Source organism: Grammomys surdaster, unplaced genomic scaffold (genome assembly GCF_004785775.1).
Source record: "Grammomys surdaster isolate TR1022 unplaced genomic scaffold, NIH_TR_1.0 125561, whole genome shotgun sequence".
NCBI lineage: Eukaryota > Metazoa > Chordata > Mammalia > Rodentia > Muridae > Grammomys > Grammomys surdaster.
Window position 1 is genome coordinate 1,198,923 of NW_021620408.1, and position 13,815 is coordinate 1,212,737.

The 13,815-nt window shown below is 45.8% G+C and overlaps 1 long non-coding RNA gene across 1 annotated transcript; it reads right to left on the reverse strand.

The window, feature by feature from the left end:
- Window positions 1-1,830: 1,830 nt before the first annotated feature.
- Window positions 1,831-13,406, reverse strand: LOC114638179. The gene is made up of 3 exons (XR_003713841.1): window positions 13,346-13,406; window positions 5,815-5,921; window positions 1,831-1,912 (listed from the first exon to the last, which is right to left on the reverse strand). It is a non-coding gene; the product is annotated as an uncharacterized LOC114638179 (long non-coding RNA).
- Window positions 13,407-13,815: the final 409 nt, after the last annotated feature.

Genomic DNA, 13,815 nt, shown 5'->3' on the forward strand with positions numbered 1-13,815 from the left:
AAGATCTCATTAATTAATAGCAAGATAATTCAGGGCCATCACAGTCTCTGCTGGCGTGAAGAGCATGTCACTTGAAGCCAGAGCTCTGCAAAGCCTGCCCTGTAAAGCATCCTGCGGAGGGGGCTGTGCCATGCTGTAATTCATTGCCCACAACTGGTCCCAGGCAGCGGGTCCTTGGGGAGCAGTGTTCATCATAGACGCCGAGCTGATTGTCCTCATGTAAAATACTGTTTCATCAGTGCCTGCATGAGGCGTGTTTCTTGGCAGCCACACAGAGGCTAACATCCTCAGATCACTGCTCTTTTTATGACAGACACTGTGCTAACTGCTGTCATCCACCCTGGGACGTGGTAACAGGACGCATGAGCTGAACAAAGTATTTTAAGGTATGTGGGACATGGTGTCTGCCTAAATGGTCCAGCTAGGCCATCGGGCAAAGCAGCTGTAGTGCACAGGCGGTCCCTGTGCTGGGCTATGGAAAAGGCATCACGAGCAAGTCAGGTCACACAGTGGCTGGGTCTCCTCCAAGCAATTCTGCAAGCACCATGGCAGCACCCAGAACTGCCACAAAGCTAAAGGAGTCATCAAACACACACACACACATGCACACACACCACATATATATACACATATACTACATACATACACACACGCACATACCACATACATATACCCCATTCTTATACACACCATACATATAGTACATACATACATACACACACACACGCATGCACACACACACTACATACATATATACATATACATACACACATGCGCGCACACACACATATACACACCACACATACACATACCACATATATATACATACATACACACACATGCACACACACAGAACATACACACACATATATATACACATATACCACACATATACATATACATACCACATACATATACATATATGTACACACAACACACATGTACAATACACACAGTACATACAACACACATACACATAGCACACACACACATACACTGCACAAACACCGTACCACAAACCACAGCACCAAAAAGATCACAACCTGAGTCCTCTTACCATAAAACCATGTCTGCATATTTCTTTATTCCATCATTCTGAAAATATCTTGGACTCTCTGGCCTTGCTCTGAGAAGTGCACAGAGCACAGTCCTTTTGTGTGAGGTGAGGGCTCTGGGGCACAGCAAGGATACCAGACATAACCCAGGCCCGAGATTGATTGATAACTGTTAGCTGGGCTGGAGATGTGTCTCGGTAGCCCTGAGTTCCATGTCCAACATATCACACATGTGCACACACGCACACGCACACACATACATACACACATGGTCCACCCCCACATACCCTTTCACACCCAATATACCCACATACACACATACATACACACCTTCCTATGCATACATACACATACAAACACATAAACACACACATACATATCTACACACACATACACACCCCTGCATACATATACACCTACACACAAAGTATACCTATATACACATCCCTCTACACACATACCCTTGTGCAAGCACACACACTCTTGCTCAGCAGCTAGCTCTTCCCTTACAATGCCAATAGAAACATGATTATCTGTCTTAGGACAGCAGTTATCTGTGTCATGTTGACATTACACTAGATAAGTCAGGTTCTGTCTCACTGCTCACCTCTGGTTGGCTGTAACAACAGAGCAATAAATCGGGAGGCAAGAAACAGCTGCAGAGAGACAGAGAGAGACTTTTCCTTTGGACCTTAGTTTCTTCCTTGTGTAGAACAAAAGGCTGTGTGTTTTCCAAGTCTAGCCTCCATCTATGGAGCACAGCAAAAGGAAAGCTGGAGCCAGGCAGAGCCGGGGTTGAATTTCATCCTTCGCACTCGTGGGTGAGCGGTGACCTCTTGGATCTTCTGTTTCTCCATCTGTAAGATGGGAGTGTCATGCAGTCACTGAGATGCTGTGAGAAAGGAAGGGGTAACGCCCACCTCTCTAGTGCACACTGCTCATCTGAACCTTCACTTCACCCTGATCTGTGATTGTAGCCTCACTTTCTTACAGGTGTCTCTTGAAAAATTCACAGTTGCAATTTGTGTGGGTACATGTGTTTGTATGTAAAGGTGTGTGTGTGTGTGCATGTGTGCATGTGTGTGTGTAGGGGGTGTGTATTGTGTGTGTGTTTATTCAGTATGCTTGACCATATATGGGCATGTCAAGGCCAGACTTTCTTTCAAGTGTCTCTTGAAAAATTTATAGTTGGTGTGTGTGTGTGTGTAGTATGCTTGTCCATATATGTGTATGTTGAGGCCACAGTTTCTCTTTAAAAAAAATTATAGTTGACATTGTGTGTGTGTGTGTGTATGTGCACGCGCGCATGAAGGTGCATATGTGTATAGGGGTGTGTGTATGTGTGCAGTGTGCTTGCCCATATGTGTGCATGCCCAGGCCAAAGGTCAATGCTGGGTGACTTCCTCTATTATTCGCCACCTTTCAACTTTCTTTTTTTCCATTTTTGTTTACTCGTGAGCATGCGTGGCCGTGCACTGCATGTGTGAGGAGGTCAGTTCCCTCCTTCCACCACGCAGTTTCTGAGGATGGGGCTCACGTCCAGCGGCAGGATGCTCGGCCACTGAGCCATCTCTCCAGTCACTCTCCTGGGTTGTGAGATAGGGTCTTTCACCTGGAGCTCACTGTTTTGCCTCAACTGTCCCCCAGGGAGCCTCTGGAGCCTGACTGTCCCCCAGGGCGATGGCTATAGGTATACACTATCACATCTAGCTTTTACATGGTGCTGAGAGTTCAAACTTAGGCCCTCATGTTTACACAGAAAGTCCTTTACTGACTATCTCCATAGCTCTGGTAGTTGGGCATTTTAATGAGGCCGAACAATGAACTTCTCTTTGATTTCTTTTTGAATTCATGTGTATTTTCAGATATTGGAGGGGGATTCCTTTTGGGTGTTCGTTTCTAATTTAGCTCCCCAATGGCAAGAGAACATACTTCCTAGGGCTTTTACATTTTACTAGATTTGTGGGGCATGGTTGTGCGTTCTGGAAGCAGAGGCAGGTGGATCTCCGAGTTCGAGGTCTACTGTTTGAAAAAAAAAAGCCAACTAACAAACAAAATGATTGTATTTGTTTTATGGTCTTTATTGCTACCTCTGACCTGGAAAAGTTTGTAGTCTGAAAGTAGTTGGGCAACAGGGCTGGAGAAACATCCCTGGGTCAGATCAGTCGATGTTCCAGTCAGCTTCCTTGTGTTGGCCCACTCAGGCTGCCGTAGCAAACAGCATAGGCAGTGTGGCTTGAACAACAGAAATGTATTACTCTTAATTTTAGAGGCTGAAAATCCAAGATGGAGGAAGCAGTGTGGCCGGGCTCTGGAGAAAGCTCATCGATAGGCTTGTAGACAGCCTTTTCATGCTGTGCCCTCACTGGGAGGCCAGAGAGAGGACACAAGTTCTGTTTAAATGTGTTTTTCCAGTACAAGGGTATCTTGGCAATGAGGAGCCAAGTGGCAGAAGGCCCGGGGGAGAGGGCTTTATAGGCTCTTTGGAGCATGCGCAGTGAACACAAGGGAAAGCTTAGTAGGGTGGGAAGTATCGCTTGGTTGGTAACTCTGAAACAACATTTGGCTGTTGATGCTGAGTTACAGGGGCAGGGATTTCTAAGTCTCTAGAGTCAAAGCAGGGGCAAGGCATTTTTCTCTTGGCGTTCCCCCTTTTTGTTTACTTTTGTTAAGTAATCAGAAGTCGGGAACAAGGGCACTATTATCATTAGACTACTTCCTGTTGTACGGGGACATCAAAGACCTTGGCAAGTTCAATCTTCACCATCAGGGCATAATTGGGGTTATAGGCCTCTGATCCCATAGGTGGGGGGCTGATAATCCTATAATTACAACTGATTTAAGGTCTGGTTAGAAATCTTTCAAGTTTATTGAAAAAAGTCTAGACAAGAAGTGTATGAGGCAGGAAACAATTAGGATTAGGAAAGGAGGGGAAGGGAGGAAGAACAATATCAACTCCATACTGGATTGTCAAGGATCCGCTGGCCAGAGGCATTGAGCTGTTCCTTACATTTTTGGAGATCTGTCTGGAGTTTTCAGGTCTTGTCTTTTACTCTACCTGACTGGTTGGCCTAGAAGCAGCATTTCTCCCTGGGGAAGAGGCAAAGGCCACCCTTCCCCACTGTTAGTGGATCTAATCCTAGCTGATTTTCTCTAATGGTTATCAAGTGGTTTGTATAGAACAAGATTTTTTTTTCTTAGAGCCACACAATAAACCCCTTGTTCTGCATAAAGCCAGTGGAGTGCCCTGTCATAATGTAGAACTATTTCAGCTAAAGAATCTACCTGTTGATAGATTTGGGCCAATTCGGTTCTAACAAGTATCTCTCCTGGTATGCTGACAGGCACTAGAAGTAGCCATTTTGTCCTCTATGCCAGGGTGTTTCCTTTTGACCTAATACTCCAGCCTACTAGAAGGGCAACATGCTCCCTTCTGTAACCACTTGCTGCTGAAACTAGTTGTCAGAGCCCAGAAAGGCTGGGATGCTAGTCAAAAGGCAGGAGAGGACTATGCAATGGGGCATTCATCTGGTTTGCTGGCCCAGCTGAAGAGATGGGGCAGTCACATCGGCTGGACTGATTCATATCAGCTTTCAGCAAGTCCAGGGCTCGAAGCTATTGGTGTACTGGTAGTCCACAGCTAATGGTGTTCACTGGGAGAGTGGAACTTTGCTGAGGTAGATACAGACTAGGGACAGAAGTTAAAAAGGAAGGTCATATATTTGGAACTTTTGGGCCCATAAGTCCTGGTAACTGGGGAAGGGAGGCACCCCAAGACCAGGGTACAGAGATCCTGCCCACAGGAATGGGGAAGCAGGGGAACTTATTTTAGCCCACTTGACCTATGAGAGGTGGGTCCAAGTCCTATGACTCCCTCAATTCCCCGAAGCTTACATGAATTTATTGTTTATAAGAAGACATTAAAGTTTTAGACATATTAACATTGCCACTGTTTATAATCTGTACTGAAATCCACAATTTAGAAGAGCAGCTAGCAGCTGTCTGTAAAATAGCTGGAGTGGATTCACACTTCCAAGCCGTAGTCGAGGCTTTGAGTTAAGAAGCACAAACATTTTTCTTCTGACTAGAGGGACGGACATAGAGATTGGGCAGACATGTTTTTAGCACAATGAAAAGTACCTTTAAATCTATACTTAGAAGACAACCAAGGGATATTTAAAATCTTCAGTTTGTGATAGATAACAGCAGTCAATATTTTATCAGCTTACCAGAACTCCATTGATCAATATTAAAACTCACCTTCAAATAGAAGGGTGTCTTAGTTAGGGTTTTACTGCTGTGAACAGACACCATGACTGAGGCAACTCTTATAAGGACAACATTTAATTGGGGCTGGCTTACAGGTTCAGAGGTTCAGTTCATTATCATCAAGGTGGGAGCATGACAGCATCCAAGCAGGCATGGTGCAGGAGGAGCTGAGAGTTCTACATCTTCATCTGAAGGCTGCTAGTGGAAGACTCGATTCCAGGCAGCTAGGCTGAGGGTCTTAAGCCCATGCCCACAGTGACACACCTACTCCAACAAGGCCACATCTCCAGATAGTGCTACTCCCTGGGCCAAACATATACAAACCATCACAGAGGGAGAAAGAAATCTGAAACATTTTTCATACCTTAGACTAGTTTCTTATAACCTTTACAACTTGCATTTTCATACTTTGAAACACCAGCTTTCCTGTCCTCAGACCTTAGCGCTTCAGAACCTATTTAAGCTTTTCCATTTCCCATCTAACACTCACCAGAGACGTGAGTCGTTATTGCTGGGAGCTGCCATTGCAAGGCAGGTTCCTTTGAATCTTTTGGTCTTGTCTTCGTCTCCTTTTTCTGTTGCAGTCAGGTGGCTTGCCTGACACAGGACAGAGATTTTGGAGGAAACCTTTAGATAAACTTGATAGGGTCTTGGGGGGAGGAGCCAAAACCCAACTCCAGAGCCAGCTTTTCAATAAAGCAGAACAGCATAAAACAACCTTAATATTATCCACAAAATTTGAGGCTCTGCATCCTCAAAAGACAGTTGAATCCCAGCTGTGCTGAATCTAGTGACCAGAGAGCTCAGAGATAAATTCTAAGCCCTGGCCATAAAAGCAACCATGGTAAGCAGCATTAGTGATGGTGGCTGGCTGGTGGCTGGCAGCGGCAGACAGAGGAAAGAAATAACCAGTAAACACTGAACACAGACAGCTCACAAACTCCAAGGAGACCAGTCAGAAACAAAACATGCGGTGGCCACTATCATTCATACATTCAACTGAGCCTGACCTGTTTTCGTCTCGGCTCCCATGTTTGCCACAGACTGATGGACAGACCAGAAAGCACAGAGCAGTCACAAGACAGACAGACAAACTTTCCAAACAACCAGAACCAGGTGGATGGATGGGAGGGTGGCATCTTGCTTTTTGCCATAAACAGGAGGGAAAGGGTTTTTGTAGTTGTCATGTTTGACTATAAAAGGGTTTGAGCGTCCCACACTCAGGGATGCACTTGGAAGTCAGTCCAGCAAGGAAAAGGGTATGTCAGATTGTGTGATTTGGAGGAAAATCAGAGGGGAATGGCCAGTGAGCCTGGGCCAAGCAGATGAAGGGAACAAAGGAAATAGAGGCTCCCACTATGGCTAGGAGGTCTCTCTTCCCCCAGCAAGGGGCTAGGACAGGTTGGTACCACCAGGAGGTGGTAAGCAGAATACCCCTAAAGATACAGCTGAGTGGTGTGGTTTGGTAAGGTTGGTAAGACTGTCCCCCCCATTCCCGATAATAGAGGAATAAATAGGGGAAGTGGTTCCTCCAAACTCCATCAGACCACAGTAAGTGGCCGCAATGTCCAGAAGGAAGGATATTGGTCACTTTGATACCATGATACCTACTTGTGGCTACCTGTTGGAGTAGGTGATGGTTGGGCCTAGGTTGTCCAGGCCCCTTCAGTCATTTATGACCAGGCCTAAGAGGTCGGCTAGAGGATGATCTGGGCCTGATGCCCCAACACTCTGAGGAACACAGGGACAGATAACATGATGGCACTTTGGACATGGGTGAAGTGGTTTACGAGGGCTTGGGCAGGCCTGGGCCCAGTGATTCCCTCTGACCACATCTGAAACAGGAACCTGGGAGTTCTCAGATTTTGAGAGGCAAGGGGGCCTGGGCAGTTGCTATGGCCAACTGAGAGGCCTTCACTAGCATCAGGTTTTTAGTTTGGGGGCTTTTTCATCTCTCCCATGGTACACCTTGAAGGCCACCGCCAAGACTTTCTGCCTGTGAAGTCAGGATGGCCCTCTCTAGGCATTTAAGTTTGGCCCTAATGTAAAGAAACTCTGGAAGAAGAAGGAGACCATAATGAGTTGTTTCCCTTCTGAGTCTTGGGTTCCAGATTGGTTTATTGTAGTGGAGCCTTCGTAAGGTAGTCCAGGAATCTAGATGGAGTTTTGTGCTTGTCCTGGATGACCTCTTAGATTTTTTTCATAATTTACTTCTTTTTGGGGCAGCCTTACAGAGACTGGTCAGGAGGCAAGTTATGAGTCTGTCTCTAGCTAAAATGTCCCCAAGGTATTGTTCCATTAGGAATCCAAGTCAGGGATTATCCCAATCCCAATTGAGTGGGCAGCATTAATTTGGTGGACTCTGCCTGTGCCCTAGCCTATTCCTGGACTCCTTCGAGCTCTCAGAGAAAGGGTTCTTGGTGAGAATCATATAACCCTCCTGGAAGGTGAGGTTGTAAGATTGGGTATATATTGGAATTCTCTAATAAAGGTGGATGAATAGTGATATAGGACCCCAAGCCTTTTTTCTATCTGAGAAAGTCTGCTTAGTGAGAAGAGGAAACGTACCTTGATGAAGCCGTCCATCTGAGAGACTTCCTGCAAAAGGAGAACCACGAGAACCCACGGCCAGGTTAGGCCAGGGAGGGAGAGGGAGAGAGGGAAAGGGAGAGGGAGGGGGAGGGAGACGAGAGGGAGAGAGAATTCCATGGCACAGAGGGAACCAGCCATGGGAGGACTAAGAGCTGACGGTAGGCAGAAGGTGAGTGCCAGGAAGATTTGTTTAGTGTGGCCTGTTCCTGAAGAGGAAGAAGGGGAGACCAGAGGGGCCAGAGCAGGAGGAGGAGCTGTGGGTTGATGCGGATAGGGAGAGGCTCATTAGCTGGGTCAGAGTGGTGGGGAATCATCTGCTTCAGGCTCCATGGCTAGGAGGAGCTGGGTGGGGGAACAGGAGGACTGGAAATAGGACTTGGAGAGGTGAGAAGAGAAAGCCTGGATGCAGGCAGGGATTCTCCATCCCGTTTCCCTGCTTGCTTGCAGTAGTTATGAAGGTCCTGAATAGTACTGGGACCTAGGGTGCCATTGGGTAGACATTGGGGTTGGTAAGCTAAGGGTTATTGAGGCCAGATTTAGGGCTCTTCAAGTCGGGTGGCAGGTGGAGCAGTAGGAAGTTTTCTAGGAGGCATCCCAAGGGAGAATGAGAGGGCATGGGTGTCACTGTTCCCATGGATTGGGGGGAGGTGTAGAAAAAAAAACGAACATAGAAGCCTGTAGTTGAGAGCATCCCCAGGTTTCAGGAAGAATGAGGACCAGAGCTTTTGACAAGTTCCAAAACCTTGCCAGAAGGCAACAAAAAACCGAGCTCAGGACCGAGATCTAATCCTCGGGAACGGGCCAGGGAATGGGATCTAATAGTATAAAACCATGAGAGTGTGGGGAGGCTGTGGGAGTACAGGCAGCTTCGAGGGGGAGGCAAAATAGAACGGGGGCAGGAAAGGGTCACAATAGCCCAGTCAGGCCTAAGGAAGCTGCAGGATTGCAGCTATGGTGGAGGGTGGAGGACGGGGGGGGGGGGGGGACACCCGGGGGGGGGGAATACCTCCACTTCAACAGTCACCTCCTTGGACTCAGGAAATTGTTAACACTGACTAACGGGGAAACTTCCTGGATTACTGCTAGGGTGAGTTGGAAGGTGAGTTCACTGTAGGTGGACTGGAGACGAGGGAGGGATGGGGTCTTGGTGTGCCTCAGACCCCGCAGCAGGAGCACAGCCAAGGAATACCACACATTCACAACAGGCAATAGAACTCACACAAGAGATCTATTGGGGAAAAGAGAATGGCTGTGACTGGGAAGAAAGACAGCAGAGCGCTGGGCAGAAGGGCAAGTTTTTATAGGGTCTTTGAAGCGTGTACAGTGAGCTATTGGAAAACTACACCCAAGCAGCATTGCTTGACCTTTAACTCTGAAACACTGGCTGATAAATCAGAGAGATTCCCGAGTGTCTGAGCTCAGGGTCAAGCCAGGGCCAGGGTGTTTCTCCCTAAGCTCTTTACTACACTATTGCTAGTCTCCTCTTAGGGAGCCGGGTTTGGGGTGCAGGTGTGGGGAAGCCAAGGGTGAGGAAAGTCCTGAGTAAATGTATATTGTTGGCGTGGTCACGGCCATGCCCAAGGCCTCGGCCCCATGGGCTCCCCATATGCCCACGCTCAAGAGTTATGGCAAAGTTTTCCTTGGGGGTCTGGGTCTGAGTGTTTATGAATAATTGATCTGTGTGTGCAAAGACTGGCAACTGCAGCTTCCCTGTCCTGGGTGTTTACAGTTTGACACTCCTCCCGGTAGAGACCTCCCACCGAGACTTCAAACCTTATTTTCAGATATCTCTCTAGGGACCAGGGTTCTAACGTACGGGATGGATGAGTGTACACAAGCGTGTCGTCTGTCCTCCTCATCCCGTCAATCATGGAGAGTAGGTATTGACATCTCTACTACAACTTCATCCACTTTTGCAGTCTGCATTTTCCTCCTCATCCCGTCAATCGTTGAGAGTAGGTATTGACATCTCTACTACAACTTCATCTGCTTTTGCAGTCTGCATTTTCGAGCTGTTATTAAATGCACAATTGCTGAGGAATACACCTTTTTATTACCTTAGCCTTTTACCACTACAAAATGAACCGTCCCACCAATAGTAACATTCTTTTCTTTGATGTCATTTTTCCAATGTTCTATTACCCAGATTGGCTCTGTATAAGCGTGATATGTATTTCCCATCTTTACTCCTCTCAACCAAAAGGAGACAGTCTCATGTATCTCAGGCTGCCCTTGAACTCAGTAAAACAAAACAAACAAGAACCTCAGCTGAGAATGATGTTAGACTTCTGATTCTCCTGCCTGTCTTCCCAGTACTGGGACGTGGGACTTGAACTCATGGCTTCACGCATGCTAGGTAAACATTCTACCAACTGATCTATATTCCCAGCCCCCACTCTTCACTTTTAAACTGCTGTGTCCTTTATAGTTAAGTTTGTTTCTTCCAGGCAGCACATAGTTGGGTCTTGCTTCTGTCATCTGAGATGGTCAAGCTACTTGCATTTTTTGTGATTGTTGATATGATTGAGTTTAGGGTCTCTCACAGCAGCTAATTCTTCATTGCTTAGTTATTTTTCATTATTAACTCTTATTCAAAATTCCATTTAACTAATAGATGATGTCCTTACTGAAGATTGGTAGAGATTTTTCTTAGTGAGTCTAGAGTTGGCTCATGAATAGTCTTGAGTTTTACAATTCTATCAGGAAGCTAAGGTCTATGAACATTCCTATTAAGTGTTGAGCTGGAAAGAAAATCCTTAAGGTTAACCTGAATTGACTAAGTCATCACATTACCAGATGAACTTTTAAATTCCCATTTTAAAGTGTTTAGCACCAGATGTGGTGGTGCACATCTGTAATCCTAGAACTCAGGACAAGAGAATTAGAGGCCAGCCTGGACTAGATAGTAAGACCTTGTCTCCAGGGTCCAATAGCAGGGAAGGGGTAGCTCTGAGGAAAAAAAAATTCAAGATTTTGAGAAGAAACCCAAACCATTCAAATGGAAAGAATAATTTCTTTCACAAGTACTGCTAGGACCAGGAAACAAAATCAAAATTCAACCAACGGGATTATATCAAACTTAAAAGCAAGCAACAAAAGACAACTTAAAAAATGGGAGAAAATATTTGCCAACTCTTCTTCCAGCAAGGGATTAGTGTCCAGAACAAACAGAAGTTCAACAGCAAAACAGTAATAATCCAATTAAAAATTGACAAGTGCTCTGAATAAACATTTCTCCAAAAAAAGGACACCAAAGTATTTAACAAGTATATGAAAAAATACTCAACATCACGTGTCATCACAGTAATATAGAGCAAACCCAGGAGATGCCACTTTACAGTTAGAATGGGTCTTACAGAAGAAAAAATAATACATGCTGACAAGGATGTGAGGGAAAGAAAGCTCTCATGCATGGTGGTTGGGAACACAGAAATTAGTCCATCCATAATAGGAAACACTTTAGCCAGGCAGTGGTGGCACACACCTTTAATCTCAGCACTTAGGAGGCAGAGGCAGATGAGTTCGAGGCCAGCCTGGTCTACAGAGTGAGTTCCAGGACAGTCAAGGCTACACAGAGAAACCCTGTCTCGAAAACAAACAAACAAACAAACAAACAAACAACAGGAAACACCTTGCAGACTTCTCAAGATAGGGCTAGCTAGACAGCTCAGCATGTAAGGGTGCTTGCCACTCAGGCCTGGAGACCCAAGTTCGAGTCCCAGAACCCACAGAGAACCAACTCCACAGAATCATCTTCTGACCTCCACAAGCATGCCATGGTGCACCCTACCCCTCACAACACAAACATACACACTATAATAAATGTAATTATGTAAAAAACAAAACAACTAAAGGACTCGAGAGATGTCTTAGTGGCTAAGAGCAATGGCTACTCTTCCAAAGGACTTAGGTCCAATTCCCAGCATCCACATGGTGGCTTACAACTTACACACACACACACATACACACACACACACGCACACACACACGATGTATCCACATGAGAAAACAACTATTGCATGTTCTCATTCATATGTGGAAGGCAAATGACTGATCCCACAGATGCAGGGAACAAAGTTGTGACAGGAGGGGTGGGGGACAGATGGCTGATGGGGGCTCAGCCAGAAGAGGCTAGCAGCTCATGACACAGTACAATGACTATGGTGGGCAACATTTAATTCTATGCCTCAAAGTAGCTAGAAGTGGATATTTTAATGTTTCTAACATACACTTAAACACAAAATAAATATTTGAGGTCATGGATATGCTCACTGGGAGTGGTGGCAGACATCTTTAATATGGTAGCTCACAGTGATCTGTAACTCCAGTTCCAGGAGATGTGGTCTTTTCTGACCTCAGAGGGCACAAGGCACACATGTTTTACACAGACATGAATGCAAGCAAGACACCCATAAACAAACAAACATACATACATACATACATACATACATGCATACATACATACATTCATACTTAAAAACTTAAAAAAACTGTATAACTGTATCAACTTGGTTAGGCCACAGGCTCTGATGCTTAGACACTGTTCCTGATAGTTCTGTGAAGGTATTTTTAGTTAAGATTAGACTGGAAATCAGCACTGGAACAAGTAGGGCTGGTTGCCTTCCATAACAGGTGTGGGAAGTGTGTACACACACACACACACACACACACACACACACACATATATATATATATATATGCATTTATAGTGGTAATGACCACTCTTTATAAAGATTATATCAAATCTGAGAAGATCACAGTAAGCCTTCATGCTCTTAGATTGCCTGTTAACAGGGAGAATGTCGAGAAACTGGAATGCTGCCCAGTCAGTCAGCACAGACAGAAATGGTCAGATGCTGCAGAAAGCTGCTCATGACGGCTAATCTTGTCACTCTGACTGGCTGGAAAGCAGCCTGCATTCTAGATTCTGGGAGAGGGCCTCTTAAGAGGATGATGGTTTGTGTGAGAGCAAGTGAAGGGTAAAGGGTCAGCTTGACCGTGGACGGTTCCACACAACAGACCCAAACGGAACCAAAGAGAAGGAAGCAGCGCATGCACACACCACACTTGCTGATACGGTGGCTACCTTCACCCAGGAACGTCTGACTGCTTTGGATGTGATTCAAACCTGTGACTCTGGGGAGCCTCCAGGTCTTCAACCTCCAACTGAGACTGTATCAGCTCAGTCCCTCTTTTTCTGAGGCTTCTAGTTTCTTGGGGTGAGCAGATCCTGGGTCTGGCTTTCTAGCAAGCCTATAGCCAAGGACCAGCCAGCCTCCTACTGTATAAGCCAATTTAATAGGTTCCTTTTTTACAATACAATGGATCTCTGCAGGTTCTAATCCTCAGAGAACTCAGCTAACACATTCCATGAGGAGTTAAGCAATCAATTACCCTGTGACCCGGCCATTGTACTCTGAGGCACATACCTTAAGGAATTGAGAACAGGTGTGCAAACCAAAACATGAGTCTATGGCAGCTTCATCAACAAAGCTGAGAGGGGAAACCAACCAACCAAACCCAGAGGTCCACGAGTTAGCCGGTAAACATAATGTGGCACACCCATACAGCAGAATGTCACTCTGCTCTAGAGAGGAATGAGATCTGACACCTGGCACAAAGGCAGGTAGAAGAACCAAGAAGCACTGTGCCAAGTGCAAAGAGCCAGGTCCAAAAGGTCACATCTGTACAAATCTATTTACTTTAGATATCTAGATTAAGGGATTCAAAGAAATAGAAAAGAAGCTGTTTGCCAGGGGAGTGAGGGATCACGGGAGTGACTGCTTCGTGGGTATCTGGTTTCCTAAAGGTGGGTGAGAATGTTCTGGAACTGGATAGTGGTGCTGGCCACACAATGGTCATGCCTACAGCAAATAACATCAAAAACGGGCCAGGTGAT